This window comes from Artemia franciscana, chromosome 21 (genome assembly GCF_032884065.1).
Source record: "Artemia franciscana chromosome 21, ASM3288406v1, whole genome shotgun sequence".
Classification (NCBI taxonomy): Eukaryota; Metazoa; Arthropoda; class Branchiopoda; order Anostraca; family Artemiidae; genus Artemia; species Artemia franciscana.
The window spans coordinates 13,562,185-13,582,558 of NC_088883.1; the positions used below are offsets into that span (position 1 = coordinate 13,562,185).

Sequence of the window (20,374 nt, forward strand, 5' to 3'; positions counted from 1 at the left end):
CCCTATTTTCTAAAACAAGGTAAATTTTCGTAAACTTTTGATGCTCGTAACTTTTGATGGGTAAAACTAAACATGATGAATCTTATATATTTGAACTCAGCATTAAAATACGACTCTTTTGATGTAGCTCTTGGTATCAAAATTCCGTTTTTTAGTGTTTTGGTTACTATTCAGCCGGGTCACTCCTTACTACAGTTCTTTACCACAAACTGTTTGATAAGAAAATTGGGAGCAGGGAAAAACTCTCAACCAAGGTTTCGGTTATGGTTATACCAATGGTGCATTTTTCATTCCATCCGACACCATTTTCGTGGGTTTTTCCGGCTATTAATAAGATTCATCAAAATAGTAGTTACCATTCCTGAATCAGGTTCAAACAGCGAATCCTCCTCAATCGACGATTTTGTTTTGTTTTTAAGTGCGTTGTTACATTTTTGGTTATCGACTTGTCGGTTACTGACAATTTAACCGACTTAACAAGTAAAGTAGTAAAGTAAGTAAGTAAGAAGGCACTAGACCCTTAAGGTCCAAACCGCTGGTACTGATCTCCGTTTCATAGCCCTTCAGTCAGGGAGTGCAATGGGGACTGGGGGCCAAACATCCTGTGCTTTCACACACCCTTCCTGATTACCTTCCCCAGATTTCTCCAAGTACCCATTTAGAGCTTGGTCAACTCTGGCTGATCTTACAGAGTCACGTCACTGACCCCCGTCCCAAACCAAATAACTGGTTACAATTGGGATTGAATCCGCGCCCCTTGGACAAAGAATTCTCACAGCAGCGCGCCAACCACTTAGCCAGGACTGCCGAATTAACAAATAGCTCGCTGAAAATGCTGCAACCGAGATTTGAATTCAACTAGTCAGCTTGTCTGTTCTCGAGATTCTACCGGTTCATCTTTCTCTTGATGGATCTTCTCAACTTGTGTCTTGACCTTCTTCTGAGACTAAAGAACCTTGCTTCGAATAACGGAATCTCTCACAGTAGTATTTTAGTTTCTTCATCCTTTTGCCAGAATTCGAAGACTACGACATATACACTCCTGGTACGAACAGCAGCAAATTTAATTTGGAATCTTTTTTGTGTCTTCACTTTTATAAAACTTGTGGGACTGCCCTTTACCGTACCCCTGATCTTTACGCTGATGTTTTATAGCGTAATATTGTGCTTGTGGAGTCAATTTTAAGGGATTGAGACCAAAATTCAAACCTCAGCGCGAAGGGGGATTTCGGGAAGGAGAAGCGACAAAACCAAGATGTTTTTTATGACATAACTGAAAATGGGAGTGGAAAGTGACATATCCACCAAAAATATTTTCCCAATAAAAACTTTCTTGCCTAACACTTATTTAAGTTCAGGAGGAGCTCAACCTTTAAAATCTGCATAAGGAGCTTAACCTTTAAAATAATGAAGTAAGCATTTGTTTTTGCAAAAGGTTTTTTAAACGAGCCAATCCTAGCATATAAAAAGACTATAGGCCATTGGGTCTTTTTTATAACTAAGACATGAGAAATACTATCCACTCGTGTGACAGTCACTTTCCTTAACAAACACAGATATTTTTTTTATCCCAATAAGTTCGTAGTGCTGTTACACATTCTATAATTGTCATATTTTCTTCCACTTTATAGTTTGTCTTATTTCTATTTTACATCCTGTGTTCTCTATTCCTAGTTTGCACATTTATTTCCATGCAATTTCCTTCGTGTTCCTATTTTTCTTTCTGTATGTTTTCCTTATGTTGAATGTTTTTGTTTCCAACTTTTTTTTTATTTTCATTACTTTCTTTAGTGTTTCCACTATCTTTTTTATTAACATTTCTCTACCCAAGGCTAAAACTTAACCATAAGGACTTTTAACAGCATTCAATAATCATTTATTTAATGTTATTTTATACTAAATATCCCCTTAGAGTAAAAAAGACAACTATTTTTAGGTAAAGTTCTTTTGTACTACATCCACATCTTTAAAAAATCGCCTTTCTTACTGTATAAATCATACACTTCCACTCCTGCATAAACTATGAACTATTAAACGTAAAAAACAAAAACCTTGCATATAAGGATCTTCAACAAGCGGGTAAAAGAAATCTGTTGTCTGTACCAACGACAAACCACCATGTCTCAATGGAGTAACAGACGCATCCATCCCAATACCTACAATAAAAACAAACATAATTACAATATTGTTCAAGCTTAAAGGCAATTTAGAAATTTGGAATTTCATAGCTCACTTTATGTATCTCAAGAGGGATTACACAAGCAAAGCCTAACTTCAAATATTTATTATTTTTGCCTTAGAGAACCAAAATAGGAAGATATCGTATTTGAGCCATAAAATTGGCTAAACTGTGTTTCAGAAGGATCTGGTGTTCTTATTGTTTACACGTTTACATATTCATTTTAATATTTTCAACATTTTTACTTTATCGAACTGTGCTTATATGTTAACAAGAAATTAGTTCAAAATATTTTGTTTTATTACACAAGAAAGTAAACAAAATCGCGCTGAAAATAAAGAATATCATGCTTACTGTTTGTCCCAAAACACAACGGCAAATTGCAAGTTTTTCGAAAAAAAGTGAGCAAGTGAAAAAGATGCCACTTCTGGGCAGACGTATATGTACTTAATAAGAGGAAGAAGAGACTGATCATAGTTGGGACAAAAATATTTGCAATAGCTTAGACTATCAAACAAATTTTCAATACGAGGATAAATAACTGGTTCTGAAACCATACTATCTTTAACGTTTAATCCAACTTACACGAGTATATAGCAAGCAAAAGAGAAGTAATGGGACAAATATTTAAACACCCCTCAGTACTGTCAACAGCATTGCCATGAATCCAACTTTTGTATACAATAATGAAAAAAAAAACAATTTTAATTGATATCCAAAGTAATCATACTCGTTTCTAATTCTATGCAAAAATAAATCCATAGAGAACAATAAAAAGTTCAAATTCTTTTTTGAGTACCAAAGTACCCCCCCCCCCCTGGACAAAAACTCCTATGATTTAATTCAAGCAATAAATAACTGGATGCAAGTTATTAAACAAATAAATTATTGCTATTTTAGCATTTTGAGAATGATGTTGCCAGTGACTTCAACTGGGAGGGGGAGGGACTATGCACCAACATTTTGAAAAATGCCTTTTTGATATTACTTTGGAAATTCGCTTTTTGATACTCTTACTGAAATACGACCAAATTAACCCCCCAGATCTAAAAAGAGCATTTTGCAGCCCACCTTCACCAATAATTAACACCATTCAATTTGACAAATAGTTCCGAGTCCCTTGTCTTTGTAAGAAATCCCCATCAAGTTTCAGCACTCATTATTTGAATATTTTTACTAACATCTCTATATGATTGGTTGCAAAATTGTTACTTAGACAAGAAAACTTCTAAAGACACAAATTATACAATAACATTAAGTTTTACAGCAGGTCACATAATACCCCACAATTTATATTCGAATTTACTTTTCTTTTATTATGATTGACCAATTCAGACAACTAAGTACTCAAATACAGATCTTTCACAAAAATAGAACCATCTTTTTCTTTTTTCTTAAGTTGCGTTCATCCTTCCTATGTTTCTGTAGAAAGGTTTTGAGATTAACTAAAAACAGAATTCTTAAAAGTGAATAATTAAAATAAAATCAAAATAAACGATAAATATTCTTCTCTTCTATTTATTTTGAGAGATAGACGATTTTTACAAATAACAGTTCATATCAGAATCATTTTGTAACTATTTTTTCACTAGGTACAGTAAACACCCATTTGTCCTCCATCCAAAATACAATATTAAATTAAAATAAAAATATATCTTTTTTGTCATTGTTTCAAAGAACTGAAATTCAACTTACCAATGCGAGTAATTGGCATATGCGGATGGAGATACTGCAACTGCTCATCCTGAGCACTAGTGTCCTCACCCAGGCCCTCCAGGAGTTTAAGTAAAACTTCCTGGGGGACCTTGCACCCTCATCCTTTTAAATCTGCAAAACGGGTGAGTCGAAAAGTGCTTTCCAGGTCATGAGCAGCTGGATCAAATGGTCTCCTAAGCTGTAAAGCATTAGTATTGTCAGACAATTCAAGATGGACAGTCTCCATGTGACCAGGAATGATGTGGTGTCCAGCTTGGTTCATCATTTTTTCTCCAATCTAGTCTAAAATACAAACCAAATATTATGAACTAATAGAAAGAGGGTATTTCTTATTCATTATATCAAGAAAGAAAGAATAACCTATGTATTAACTGAAAAAATAGGTAAATAAATTAAATGCACATTGCTAAAGAAATAATCTACAAAGGTTAAATCACGCCCAGATCCTTGAACACATATCTAGAACACTAGCCCTTAACACAAACACAGTTTGGTTTAAGACATGATCACCTTTTCAAGTACATTTCTTGAAGACAAAAGGTGAAAACCCTCTTCCACTGGAAAGGATTCGTTAGATCTGAAAGTTCATACAGTCCAGCTGTACTTTAGACATTTTATTTGTAGACTAAATACATACATTTTTTTACTACTTGTCCAGTGTTAATTAAAATTTCTATTTATATTTTCATTTCATTAATAATAAAGTATCACGGGACCAAGCTTTGCGTAGCGAAAAGAAAGACAATTTTTTATATCTTCCAAAACAACTTTAGTTTCATTTTATTTGCACTAGAAAGTAAAATAATTGGGGTATTGAATACCTGGTTACTTGTGATACCATTCATGCAAATTTTTTTTTCTTCCAAAAATTAAGGACCTAAATGAATTTTCCTGAAGTCGTGATCTATCTAGATCGTCTTTTTCACACCAGAAAGCGAACAAATATCCTACTACAATTTTTTTTCTTTTTTCTTAGGCTAAACAAACAATAATTGTACATTTGGTCCCCTGATATACAAATTATTATTGCATTTTTTCTGCTGCAGTATGTAGCATTTGATACATGGCAATAAATACTCTAAGATTTACTTCTTTTTTTCTCTAAATACTCATTATCAACTAATTTGCCAACATAAAATTGCATTTTCAAACTCCTCCTACTAGTGCTCAAGGCTTCAAACCTTCAGGGGTATTTAATTTCAGTCAGTATACCATTTATGAAAAATTTTAAGGGATTGGGAAGGAAAAAACGATTGTTTCCAAAAATCGTTGCCTGTATACATTTTTTTTTTACACTGAAAAATGGTAGTATACCATAATATACATTTTTACTACTATTTAGTGGCCTGGAGAGAAAAGGAAGAAAAGATTAAACAGTAAGATCTAAGAACTTGGCGACTGGTAAGAAACTGGAGGACCAGAGAGACAATTGAAAAGTTTTTAAGGTGACCTTTTTGAAATTAGACTTTGTGAGTAGAAAATAATGAACAACAAACCAGGCCTCCAATGGGGTCAAAGTGCAGGTGAAAATGGTCCAGGACAATCGCTTTTGCAAAAGACTCCACAGTTTTTTCGAGCAAATAATAGTCAAGTCAGAACCGCATGATCTGCCATGGTCCCAAGAAGTGCTAGTAGGCTGACAACAGGGTGAATACAGCCCAAATGCATTCCATGGTTAAAAAGAAATTGTTCAGCAGGTGCAAACAGCACCTGTTCAGTAAGTAGGAAGTAATTTTATTCACCAAATCATAACTTGCCTGGGATACAGCCTATATATTTAGCAAATAGGTACTCTGTTAAATGAGGAATGAAGTTACCCACCTCTACCATCAGAGAGTGATAAAGAAACAAAATCTGTCAATACCCTAGCCAGTCACTTCCATTCCAGGAAGCGTCGATCCAAAATCAAGCCATTGATATACCTTAGAGTGAACTATTATCTTCATTGAATGAAGTTCCGGTAAGTGAACAAGACAAATATATACTTGATGACTATGAAATAGTGAAATGTTGGAAAGAACTATTGAAACCTAGCAAATTTGAATTTGAACTAATGAGTAAGAGATAAAATGACTGGAATATGTTTTGGATGAAAAGTCTTGGACAAATGAACGTTGTTAATGGAGTAAAAGGTTATTAGAAGTGTTAAGCACAAATTGAGCAGCAGGATTATAAATCAATCTACTGACTATGACAGATGAAGAGATTTTGTAGTGCAATGAGTGTATTGAACCACAGCAAAATAGGTTACCAGCAAAAATACCAAAAGAAAGAAATAGAAAAGCTATCTGACACTTACACAGTAATGGTGGTTATGGAAAGTGATTGTTATTCTCAAAGCATGTGGTTTTGTGGAAGACAAAGGGAAGTCCAGATGTATAACAGAAGATTATTAAAGTGTCATAAATGCCAGAAGTAGGGCCATGAACAATATTTTTTTTTTTTAGAAACCAGGTTCACACATACAAAACATGACCAGGAAATTACTCACCCAATAAGTACCCACTCAAAAACTAAGATAATGAACTGAGACCCAAATTATATATATGTGTTAATTGCGAGAACAATCATCCTTCTACATCATTCATTTGCCCAGTGTGAACCCAGATTAGAGAAATTCTACAGGTTACAGAGAAATACCACATAGGTTTTAGGAGAGCCCAGATAACCTACACAGGCTATGCAGATATGTCAAAAAAAACTTAGTGAGAGTATCTCATACCTGAATCATGGATGTAATAATACTACAATGGTTATGAAGCAAGATTTTGAAGAGAAGACTGCCAGAATCTTTCTAAATGGCTTATACATAAGATCATTGACTTGAAGTTTCTTGCTTTTAGCGTCTGAACAGAATTCCATAGCTCAATACTGGGATTATGGGTGGAAATTTCTTTGTGTCTGAATGGGCCCTAACCGACCTAGTAATTGTCTAAAGTGCTTCCTACCCCATAAGTTATTGGACTTTGAGGACAGTTTGGCGATTTAAAACTGCGACAAGGTGACAGCAATGATGTTGTGATGGCTATGTGAATGCAAGGTAAGGCTATACAAAGACGGTGACACCCATGTCACTGCTTTCATTGCCATCACTTTCTAATATTGCCCTTAGACCTCCGAAAAATCACAAAATGGATTTGAAAAATAGGTAGGCGAAACTAGTAGGAGCGTTACACCTGTTAGAAGTCAAACTAATGTGTATAGTTTCTTTCAAGTGTGTAATTTAGCATCTGAATAAACCATTGCTGATGTTTAGTCTTTTTTGAATGAAGTAGTCCCTCAGATTGAGCAAGACATCCTGAGGAACCACTACACCTGCTACAGGTCTGTTGTGGCCTCAATTTTGGCAAGATACACCACAAGATGAAGAGCATTGCCAGTTCAGCGACCCTACAGACATTTCTCTGTCCTCTATCATCCAAAGCTATTGCAATCTTCTCCACAAATGACAGCAAACAACAAGCCAAAACAGTCATTCAATGCTTCATATTATGAAAAGCACCTGTGGTTGGAGTACTCCGTCTAGGACAATTTACTTTTTGATGGCATGTTTACTCTTCCTGGACAGAGGTACAGATCTAGTACTTTCATAGACGTTGACGTGAGAAGCATTAGCACTGTTTCTGTTAGTATCTAACTTCTGTTTGTAAAAAAAAAAAAAAAAAAAAAACTCAAGCTAACAGGTTTTGTCAGACCTGTTAGTTTCTGTTCTTTTTTTTGTTAACCTGTTTTTTTTCCGTTTCTACTTTTTTATTTATTTTATTTAGCCAAGTGCTTGCGTTTATGCTATTGTTAAAGGTTGCTACCCTGGGGGATTGAAAGGTCTTCATGCTTTGGTCACCTCCTTCACCTTTGTGTAACCAATGCTTTCAAGTTCAGGAGAGAAATTGATGTAGAGCAAGTTGTTGCAAGTGAATCTGATGACAATGATGATGAACTGAAAGAAAGCTCAAGTAGAGAGCAAGAGACTGATGCAGATATCAACCTGATGTCATAAATGAGAATGTTGCTAATACTGCGTCTGATATGGATGACTCTGACAAGTTGGATGACGAAGGTAAATGTGATGGGTTGGCTGAAACTACATTTGATATGAAGGCAGCACTGGAGACATAGTTTTTACTTCATCTTAACTGATGCTTTTTCAGCAAAAAAGAAGCTCTAGTCGAACTACAAGACATCCTCGGTAGATTGAGAACGTGTAGCTCAATATTAATTTTAAAGCTGGTCCAAAACAGCCAGAAGCTCGCAGTACTGTTACCTTAGATCTTAGAACAAAATAAGTAAGGTTGGGCAGTTTGCAAAGAAACGAGGAGGGCTTTATAGAACAAGTTGGGAGAAAAGTGGCTCTAGTGGTTTATCAGAGTTTTTATTCAACGAATTTTAGACACCATGGATGCATAAGTGGCTACAACCTAGTAAAGAGCAAATCTTGGCCTATAGTAACTGAAAATTTTAACAAATGTGTTTTTATAGAAAACCATTCTACACAAAATATTTCCTGGCAATATTTAAAAATTACTTGTTTTGTCTTTCTTCAGATTATTGGCTTGTTTTTTTTTAGCAATGCGCTACTTAAGAATAGTAAATATTATTTTTAACGTCCTCTTGGAACATTTCAACATTCTACATATAGTTGAAAATATTTTCAATTCTAAAGTTTGTGTGCATTTTTAAGAAAGGTTCTTATTATTCTATTCAAATCAAACTTTAATATGAGGACCAAGATATTGAGGAGGGGGCACCCTCCTTATACATATTATAAATATTTTTGGTAATATATGGGGAGATTTTCACATTGGGAAGGTAAATTCTGGAGGTGAACTTTCTAAAGAAAATTTTACATGGGGGGACACTTAGCCAAAATTAGTATGCAAACTCTGTTTTAATAGTTCATGTACGGTGTGCCAAATTCGAACCTGTATAAGTTAAAAAAAGAACTTACAGAAATCAAATAAAAAAAATAGGTTTTTTTTAACTGAAGATTGCCTCTTCAGTTATAAAGAAAACTTAAGTGTAAAGAGCAAGGCGTTCAAGAGGAGGCAGTCCCTATCATACATGGAATAATTTTCTATTTGTTTTAAGTTTAATTGTTGCTCCTTATTTCCAGTTAAAAAACTTCGTTTATTTTAAATTTCAAAGGAAAGTTTGTTCCTTTTATTTCATGCTCTGTTGTTCAACATCTTGAGTTGGCAAGAACAAAATCGTACTATGCCAGGTCCTCATATAGGTTTTAGAACTGCTTGTGTAGTTGAGGTCATATTGTATGCACATGTAGTTGATTACAAATATGATGGATTTGTAGATTTGTGATGGTTTCAAAGTGGTTTCTTTATGCAAGCTTGGGAATTACAGTGTATAACTTGCCCAGTATAGACGGAAGGGTGCAACATCTTAAAAAAGACAAAGATAAAAAAATACATATGTTGAAACATTTTTTTTTTAAACAGCTGTTTTCTGTAAAAAAAAAAAGAAGAACAGAACAGAAAGTAGAAACAGGTCACCTATTTTTGACAAACATGTTTTTGTTCTGTTTTTCTGAAAAACAGCTTAGTGAGAAGATGGAAAGACATCTCTAACTTTCTCAAGTAGCATACATGAAGTGACCACCACAAAGACAGTGCAGTTTCATGGATGAAGTTCAAAACCATACAAACGAAGGAGATGCAACCAATGTGTCTGTTTTAGTGACAGAGAGAAACAAGGAAATCAAGGAGAACAGAGAGCACATAAAAGCTTTATTAAAAGTCACAGCTCTATTGGAGTGCCTTTAGGGGGGGGGGACAATGAAACAAAATCCTCAACAAACAAAGGAAATTTTGTCAAGATGTGCAATCTTCTTATAAAGTACTCCCTTATGCTCTTCAACAAACAGCAGAGATGGTACTGTCACTACACATCCTAGGAATACCAGGACAATTTTACTTTGGTGATTGGCTCCAGGCCACAATAAAAAAGTGGGGTAGCATAGTAGCAATGCTCCTTGGCAGTTTTCATGGCTTAGTGAAATTTGTTTGCAGTTTTTGTCTAAAAATACCACTTTTACATATAAAATACTTTTTGCTCAAAGAAAAGCTGTCAAAACACAAGTTATGCTGCTTAAATGTCGGCAGCTTTTGGAATTCTGTCAAATTCCACAACTGGCAGCTTTGGAACTTTTTTCATACCTAGCTCTGAGCTTCAGCACACAATAGTGCAAGGAGTAAAAAGTGACAAATACTTTGCTGTTTTGGTTAACAAAACAAAGAATAACTCAAAGAAAGAACAGTTCACCATTCTTCTAATGTACTTCAACAGAGAAAAAGTAAAAGAAAAACCAACCAGATGCTATAACATGAAGAGCATGCATACTGAAAGTCTAGCAAATTTCATTCATGACACAGTGACAAGCATTGGACTCAACTGAGTCTAACCTGATGACATAGCAACAGAGCAAGTACAATGAGTAGACCCTTTTCTGTTGTTAAAACTTGTTTGAGAGCGAAATCGCCACAGACAATCTATATTGATTACCATGCACATGAGCTAAATTTAGTCATTGTGAGCTGTGTTGAATCTGTTGGCACTGTTGGCACTGTTGGTTCTTTTTTCTCACTATTCCAGCCTCTATACACATTCATTCTCAACAGCACTCAGTATGAGTTGTTTGTTGAGGCCAAGAAAGCTGCAACCAATCTGTATCAAAGGTGAGACTCCAATACGAATAGACTTTGGTTGCACTGTCTGCTGTAAGCTAGGGAAATTAGCAACAAGAAGAACAATAAGGAATTATTTTTGCAAGACAGTGGAATTCTATATTTGAATGAATATTTTGACCCTATGTCCATCCTCAGCAAAACATAAATGAATAAAAGAAAAGAGACTCACAAGAACATACAACCATTAAAACTAATTTTGTTTTTTTCAAACAGTTCCAGCATCCTTACTTCAGCAAAGTTCAACAAATCCTAGTTGAACTTCCTATTGTTCTTCTAGTTGCTGTTTATGATGGAAAGGCAGTGTGGTCTTCATTGTTATCTAAGTGAGGGAGCCAATAGAAAAGCACAGGCATAGGCAGCTGGGCTCCAGAAGAAGATGGAATCATTCTATGTTATCTTCCAATTGTACTACATAGAAGCAATTATGTGAGCAAAGAGCTTGCTGTTACAGCAGCTCCAGGCTGTCAACTTGGTTATTTCCTGACCCCACACCCTGATTCAGGCCACAAGTACTAGGAACAAATCAAGATAAAGCTAATGCAAGTGCCTATTATCTACAAAAGATAATAGGAAATAATGATGCAATTATAATAGTTGCTAGTATGACAGGTAAACTTAAATGAATGACAAAGCAAAACTTATAAGTCCATATAATAACTGCTTAACCATGCTGAAATTGATAGTGTGATAAGCAATCTTCCTATAATCTCACCAGGGGAAAATATGACTTATCCACAGCTTGTTAAAGCTTTGCCAAAGCAGCAAATTACAGTGTGGCTAGTTATTATCAATTTGATTTGGACTGATGGATTTTTTTTTAAGTTTATGGAAAAGTGGTCAGCAAATATGGTCCCAGAATCAGCAAAAGACAATTCAAAACTGGAAAAGCACCAGTTCATGATACTACTATGAGTTTTAGGGACAAGTATACAAATGCCTTTTTTTATGAAGACTGAACTGTGAATCAGAAAAAGGAATATTAAAGATATACAATGGAGAAATTCCCTTTATGGCAATGGTGCACTTAATTTCATTGACAATCATGAAATATTGTCAGAAATAATTTAAGCAGGTATAAGGGGAAATATGCTGCTGCTAAGTGAGAATTACCTTGAAGACCCAGTTTTGACAGTAGGAATAAGAAACACAGTGTCAATAGTTCTAGTCAAAAAACAAAGAGAAGTACCTCAAGTGTCAGTGTCAGCTAATATTGATCTAAATTTTTCTGAACACAAAACAACAACCATACTAATAGCTTTACAAAAAATTAATTATATTTTGCATTCAACAGATAGATTTTAACTGAAATGAAGTTTCTGGCTGTGACTAGCAAAGAATTTGAAACTAAATATTGAAATTATCAAGGCTGCTTGTTTAAGAAGATTGAAATCTAGTTTCATAACATAATTTTTTTTAACATGTTCAGATCCAAAAAGTGCTTTGGAGGAGCTCACCAATTATGATTTTAATAGGAAAGTCTCAAGAGATATTGTAACATGCTACTTAAAATAACATCATTTATGCTAATGACATTTGTTTCAAGCAGATGTGAGTGCTGATACAGCTGCTAAAAAGGCATGTGAAATGATAAATGTATTTACTAGTGGTTCAAATTCTTCATATGTAATGCATATAGATACGAATTGGTACTATCCATGAGAGAGTATGATTTTAAGGAGAGTAGACAGCTATCTGAAAATTGGTTCCCAAAAAGAAGCAAGAAAGTCTGAGATATATGTGCCAAGAACAAGCAGGGAAGAGGGAAGGGAAGATTAATATTTTGTCTTAGATCAGAACATGTAGATTTAAAAATATACAGGGCAAATAACAGTGAGTTTTGTGACAAGGAAGAAAGTCTGGAAAATCTCCTCATAAATTCTAATCAGTAAACTATCCAAAAACATGAAATCAGCACATTCATTCATGAATGAGGAAAACAGTTGAGTACAAACTTGATCCTGTGAGGATTTGCAAATGATAGTTACAATATACAAATCCTAAAGCTGGTTCATGATTACTGAATGTGATTGAGTGAAGCAATGTTAACCAAAGTGAGATCCAGATTTAAAGAAAGGAGACCAAAGTAATCCAATAGTCAAGAGAAATTTTATTTTGTTCATCATCATTTAATGGTCTATTTGAGAATCATGGTTATGTATCTTGCATTGGCTAAACAAAAAGCAGGAGATATCCAAATTTGTGTAAAAGGAGGATGTCTGGTAACCCTCTACTCATGACAGTAAAATTCTACATCTTATATTAGGAAATATAATGGAACTGTGTTAGGAGAAAAGAATTTAAATAAACATATCACAGTTCACATAATTGACTTAGGCTACCAATAAAGTGAATACACCACTTGATGCCTTTTTTATGCTCTTTATGAATATAATAATTGCTTCTATCAAAATTTGAATTTAAGCACTTCTTGAGTTCTTAAAAATGGCCAATTTTCTATCAAAATATGAGTTATTGGTTGTTTTTAACAAAATAATACTATGTTTTCTCAGTCAATTTTCTTACCGTAATTCACACTTTGGAGCAAATTAGTTGCAAAAACTGTGATGCTCTGTAGTTGATGATGGCAATAGATCTGGTCGCTGTGCTAAGGTCAAGCAACATACCATAGGGACTAGAGAGTGCTGGAGAGATGCAATTTAAGCCCACTCAGTAATGGTGATCACATGGTAGGTATGGTTCAAGGACCATTCTCCTGCAATTTAGAGTTGGCACCACCACACAATAGCAACTTCAGATAGAGTGCGTGAGATGGTTGGGTATGACAAGCTGCATCATCCTCCAAGCTAACTCTCTATTGTCTTCCACAACTGTTATGGTAGTGAGGGCTGGGAGGGGTTTTCCCACTGGAATCTCCATGGTTTGGCCTCCTATTCCTTGTCAAGCCTCTTTTTGAATTCCTTGGGCAAGGTTGCAGAGACTGTCTCTTGGCTTAGATGGTTCCAATCATTCACCACTCACTGGCTGAAAAAATCTAGTCAGACTTTGGTGTTAACACTGGATTTGAACAGCTTTTTGGAAAGTCCTTGTGTTTGCTTTTGGTGGGGAGAGAAAGTGAACAGCTTCTGATCCACTTGCTGAAGGTACCCATAGGTGAGCAGCATGTTATTATGCCTTTTTGGTTGTTTTTGACAAAATAATACTACATTTTTTCAGTGCCAAAATTATTTATTGTAAGGTTAGGTCAAAATGTGCTTAAATTTGAATTTGTGATAGAAGTAATTATTATATTAATAATGAGCATAAAAAAGGCATTGAGTGGCATGTTCACTTTGTTAATTAGTCAATTATATGAACTGTGATACATTTACCCAAATTTCTGTCTTGAAATCACAGTTCACATTATTCTTCAGGAAGGTCTTTTCAAGCTTGTATCTTGACCCTTTTCTTATTTTGAAGATGTGTCAAATTGCAATGGAGACAGGTCTACCATAGCCTAAATATCATAACTTTGGAATAAATTATGTAGGCTAATTTAGCTCTGCTAAGTTTGGTTTAAATCACTGTTATCTTGCAATGCTGTACAGCACTGTTGCTCCCCTTATATCCTCTACAGTGCACTCTTCTCAAAGGTTCTTAAAAATGTTGTTAAGTTGAAAATCTACTGTACTTTTTTCTGTTCTGCAAAATACCTACTGAGATATTCAACTTGGACAAACAACTTAAAACATATCAACAGTCTCCACATAGCAGATTCTTCCAGAACAGTTTCCAAACTTATGGAGAAACATAACCACAATATTTTAAGACCTCTTCAACTATAGTTACCTTGACATAGTTGTATAGCACTATTTTGCTTTTTTTCTCTCTTTGTAATGCTCTGTCCTTTTCTTTTGTACAAAGACAGGTTTTAAATAAATAACTATGATAATGATTAGGCTCATATGCCTCAACACATCAACTTTTTTCAAACTCAAGTCATATTTTTCTATATTTTTTGAAATCTTTTGTTAGGCTTAGCAATTTAGAACAGTTACAAATGTCAGAACAATTTCCCTGGCTTGGTGCATTCTGTGAAGTAAGGTATCAAGTCCTCAGACAGCTAATCACCTCTTCAGCTATTAAATCATTGCAAAATCCCTATCATACCACCTAGAGAATGCATATTGTTTCACAATTGAATGTGTGAAAACATCCATAATAAGTATGAGATTAACTTGAACATTTTAACATTATACAATTATAAATAGCCTATATCAATAGACAACACCAGAGCTACTACTGGCCAAATCTCAGAAATATCACCCAATCTGGGACACAGGAACTTAAAGTGAGAACAACATATTCTAATTACACACAAGTCAGTTTTATGACAGACCTAATCTAAATCCTGTGAAATAGAGTTGCTATAGGCTATTTGAATAGACTAGACTGGGGATTGTCTTTTGAATAGGCTCTACAGCCTAGAAACAAATAGTTTATAAATGTTTGGTTGGTATGTTTTAAACCACTTTTCTTAACCCATCTTCTATGCCAGAAGTAAGGATTTAGTTATCCATTTGGGACTTTAAATTGGATTTGTAAGTGAAACTAGCCTATTATTACACCAGTTTTTTTTCTTGCCCTTATATTATCATATTTAGCCTATATTATTTCTTGTCCCTAGCCTACCTTAGGTATAGAGGTAGTGGGCTATATATTTACCTATTCTGAAAAGTTTTGTTTCTCTAGCTCATCCATTTCCAAGGTAACAAAAAGCCCCTTGTCAAGTGGTCCTATAGTTTTAGTTTCATTCTACTTTCTAGCATTGTCTAGTTTTAGCACTATGGCAAGTGGTCCTAAACAGCACATTCTAGTCCCAATAAAGTCAAGCAAAGCTAGAATAAGCAGTTTATCAAAGGAAACGCAGTAGCCTACAAGAGTCTATGCTAATACGAGGCAACAAGGAAAAATACCAACTTCCATTGGAAACTAATATTTTGGACTACAAATCCTTTATTTTCAATGCTCAAAAGCTATAACAACTAATGAAAATGAAAAACCCCTTACAGTTTATTTTAGCAACGTCCACAGGAGTCACGCTTCTTAGACAAAATGGCGGTTATATAAATGTGATGCTGTAGCTTTTGCGTATTCCGGATTTCATTGGCTAAGAACTAAATTTAATAGGTCGCGCTATCTATAATATTGACACTAAAATAAAATATAGAGTATGTAAAAATAATTGACTTCACAGAAACCGTTAGGTGAGTGTCTACGTAAAATTTTCTTTAAAAGTGTAGATTGGTCTATGAATAATTGGTAGTCCTGAATAAATCACAATAGTGATGAAGTAATTCACTTTGACGTCACAGAACAGTACAAATTTAAATTTTCTGGTTTAAGTTTAATCCAAATTCTACATATGGCAAAAAATGAATCCATTTAGTTTATTGTAGGTATTTCTAGAATGCCTGATTTACCGTCGAGTGCCTGGTTAAATGAAAATTTATGGAGTTGAATATAGAATATCTTGGCAACTTAACCACTAATTAGTTAGATGAAGGAAAAATAGCATAAGACCAGGGAGGGTAACTATAATATTTTAACTGGGGGTGAGAAGGGGGGCTATTGAAGTAGGTGTTATTTAAGCAGCAGTGAAGAAAAGTAACTATTTGACAATGATTAATTGTGATCTTAATTGATTGATGATGATCTTAAGATGATTGATTGAGTGATTGATGATGATTAATTGAAGATCTAAAGTAATTAATTGAAATCTTACTTATGAATTTATATTAATTTTTTTGGGTTCGCCAATAAATATTAATAAAAGGTATTGATGTCAGTGGGCCACATAATGCCGAAGCAAAATTAATAGGCAGCGCAATAGTGCTGTCAAAGCAAGGAAATAGAATAAGTCAAAGTTTACCACAGACTGTATAATATTATGTTGTTGCATAATAGAGACCATGTTTCCAATTTGAAAGTATTCAAAAAATGAAGTTAGAAATATTGACTTATCCGTTGGGCATTGTTTGATAAAGAGTATCTATAAAATCTAAACAATTCCTGGTATCATTACGACAGAAGCCTGAAATTACTGAAAATTCCGTGGGATGCCAATTGGAAAAGAAAACGGACTCCTAGAGTTTGAAAATTACCTTGCCCTTTGTATCTTAGTTTTAAAAAATGAATTCTATAAAAGTTATACAAAAGTTTTTTGTGTAAGTCAGGATATGGGGGTATGTATTTCTGGAGGAGATCACACTGAATATCGTTTTTGTGTCTTTAATCCCCTTTACAAGCAAAGTTCGGTCTCCTAGTGCTGCATCATAAAACTGATAACAATGGATAAAGAGAATGGGTTGATCCCGTTTATACGTTCCCACAAAGTTTCTAAACTGTGAGAAAAAGTCACATATTTTGTTTAAATTCACTTTATTCTATTCTCAGAAAACATTTTGTAAAGCATGCTGATGCAGCGATAAATGTCCCAGAGACATTGTCTACGGATTATTTCGGGTACCCGACTGACTGACCCTATTTCTATTCTGATCATAGCAAAAAGCTGTGATTATCGTTTAAATAGCTCAAGGTTCTTCTTGGATTTTACTTTGATTTCTTTTTTTTAGTTAACGCCGAGTCTTTCCAATCTATAACATTACTGATGGATAACTGAATCAGGAAATTGATTAATCTTAAGATTTGTCCCTTTTTAAAGGACCCCAGTGGGATCTTTCCCAAAACTTAAAGTTACTGTTAATTGAGCAGTAGTGAGGATGAAATTTAGCATAAATATCAGTTATGCCTCAAAGCGGTATGGAAAGCACAAAATTTAACAGCTTATCAACTAAAGTTTTTAATAAGACGAGTTTTAATAAGAAGATTTCCCTGGACTAATCCAAAAAGTCAGCAGCTTGGAATCTTTTGTTGGGCTACTGCTAGAGAAAAATGGGATTACTAATAAGGTGGATAAAAACCGCTTTTATTGCAAGGTGTGTTCACAAAAGGCAAAGAAGGATGCCCTGTTCATAAGCATTTAACGAGGTTTGGCAAAGTAAAAGAGGAAAGCAAGCACAGGAAACTTGATCACACGTCTCAAAGTGAATCACGAAGGAAAGGAAGAGACAAAGTGAGCTTTCAAGCTTGAAATAGAAAAAGACTCACAGACATAGATAAAAAGCCTATTTTCAATATTCTATGGGACTCCAAGGTCCATTACTAGTAAGTATTCAGATGCAAAGTATGTTCTTAGCAGAAATTTTGCTTTGCTGTTAGCACAAGATAATCTTCCCTTCAATATTGCAAATGAAATAGGCTTTTCACAGTTTTGTCCGAAAAATGATATTGTTGCAGGTGCAGAAGAATTACCAAATGGAAGAAAGATTGCCATTTCCTGCTTGGAGGACGTATATGATTCAAAGTTCACAACAGTGAAAAGATCATTGTTAATAGGGCAGAGTTTAATAGCAGAGTTATGGCTATGGATGTCTGGACAGATTACCTCCGTCATCTTAGCTATCAGTGTCACAGACTCGGGGACATCACTCTAAATCTTGAGATGAAGAATATAACTCTTTCAACCAACTGTTTTGGTGATGAGCGACATACAACTGACAACATTAGAAAATAGTATCGTGCCTGCGCTAAGCTTTTTGACAGTTGAGGAAGGGACATAACTGTAGTGCGTGATAGAGGTAAAAATGTAGTAAGAGCCTTTACAAAACTAGATATTAAGTCAAAATATTGTGCTGCATTTGGGCTTCACAAGGGCTACACAATCTAATAGCAGTTGATAGAGTGTCAAAAGTTACAGAGACTTGTGATTTGGTGAAAAAGGCAAAACTTATTGTCAAAGCCTTGACTTACAGAGGCTCTGATTTAAGCCACAAATTCGAAAAACAGAAATCCGAAACTTTTTTTTGAGATTGAAGAGCTGAGTCAGCTTGATTACGTTTTAGATGCAGACCCAGAGTTACCCATTTTTCATGTGGCTGAGGAAATTCCCTGCAGTGGAAGAAATTATCATTAGAGGATGCTCAAAGGTGATCTTACCACGCGGTTGAACGCCACGCATACAATATTGTACAGTATTTTAAACCATAAAGCTGTTGTATCGAACCTCATTTGCGGTATTAGCAAACCTGACTAAGTTTTGGATGAAGATGATCTCGAGCTCATGACTGCCTTGTGCACAAGCTGCTTTCTTTTTTTCTTACTACAGTGCAAGCAATTGAAAGTGAGACTTTTCTCACACGAACGTTGCTTTGTTATTAACAGAAATGTTAATGGCAGAGAAGCAAGAAAAGGGCATGAAATTTCCCTAATAGCAGAGCTCAAGCGAAACTTGAGGGCCAAGTTTGGTCAGGGTCTTCCTCGAGACGATTTAATTCTGTTGGCGGTCTTATTGGATTTTGAGAGCTTTAGACTAAAGAAAATTGATAAGAACCTCGTTGAATCGTCTCAGAACTTCTCAGAACCATCTTTGACATGATAAATCAGAAAATCAGACAGAAAATCAGCTCAAAGGATTTGCTGAAGAGATTGGTAATGGGAAAAATGTGGGTGCTGCTGGTACTAGCACCACTAATGCACAAGAGACAAAAAATGAAAACCAAAGCGACGTGGAAATTCTGAGCGATCATGAGGCACCACCAGAACCAATTGTGAAAAGACTCTATTCTTCTGCTGGCACGAGAAACTGCCCATACAAGAATTGCTCCAACAGATGAACGGTCAGGATGTTCCAACACTTGCAGAACAACAGTAAAGCAACCTGACGATCCGGCATCAGATTGATCTTTATCTCTCTTTGGCTGCTGAAGCCAACCAGTTGAATTTATTTGAAACCATACATTAATCCTCTGGGAGAAATACAAACATCAGCTCCCGTTTGTGACACTTTACACTCGCCAAATTCTGGCTGTACCAGCCACAAGTGCACTAGCTGAACGGCTTTTTAACACGACAGGACTGATAGTGACAACCAAAAGATCAATGTTGGGTCCAAGTAGAGTAAACATATTCAAATTTATCTACGACAATAAATAACTTGCTCAGAGGGCTCTGAATTAACGTTTTTGTAACCGTTGATTTTAAAGTTTTGGTGTTGTTAAGCCATGGTATCTGACTTGTATACAGCATTTTTTGCTGTTCTTATTTCTTTTTTCACTTCCTTTTCGTATTTATTTGAGTAACAGAAGATGTTTGAACTTCAAACTTTGAAATTTATACAAACATTAGCCCAAATCATTAACTAGAAGAAACATGACTAAACACAAAATTTTACAAAGTGATGCAATCCTAAACATTAACACAACATAGGTTTCCCTGGGTCCAGTGGCAAAAAATGAGAATTATACTATGTCTGACCGATGGTGAACATGAACACTTTCCCCATGGCCCAACAAATTTCTGTTTTGTCACTTTGTCCTTGTATGTTTTTAAAGCCAACCACTTAAAAATCCGTACTAAAATCAAATTGATGTTCAGCGTTCTTGGTAAAATGGGAAAATCGGCACGCCTCTTCGCACCGTCGGTGAGAAATAGACGACAGACCGCCAAAAAACTTCTGTATGCGTAGCGGAACGCCACCGCCGACACATTCGCCGCTGTCGTGTCAGCGCTGTGTGGCTTCAGGGATTATCCACAAGATTACCAGAAGACAAACAGGACGAAGCAGTTGATATAAAAACCGTAACAGAACAGGTAAATTAAAAAGTGGTAATCTGTTTCTATTTTTTCTGTATAAAGAGAACAGAAAAAGTAACTTTAAAACAGAACCAGTGCCGATCGCTACGTAGGACCAGATTCTGGACACACCGCCGAAAGACCTACAGAG

At 35.2% G+C, this 20,374-nt stretch overlaps 1 pseudogene; it reads right to left on the reverse strand.

The window, feature by feature from the left end:
• LOC136040656 (inactive selenide, water dikinase-like protein) overlaps nucleotides 1-15,713 on the reverse strand; it is a 44,140-nt pseudogene extending 28,427 nt beyond the window's left edge.
• Nucleotides 15,714-20,374: the final 4,661 nt, after the last annotated feature.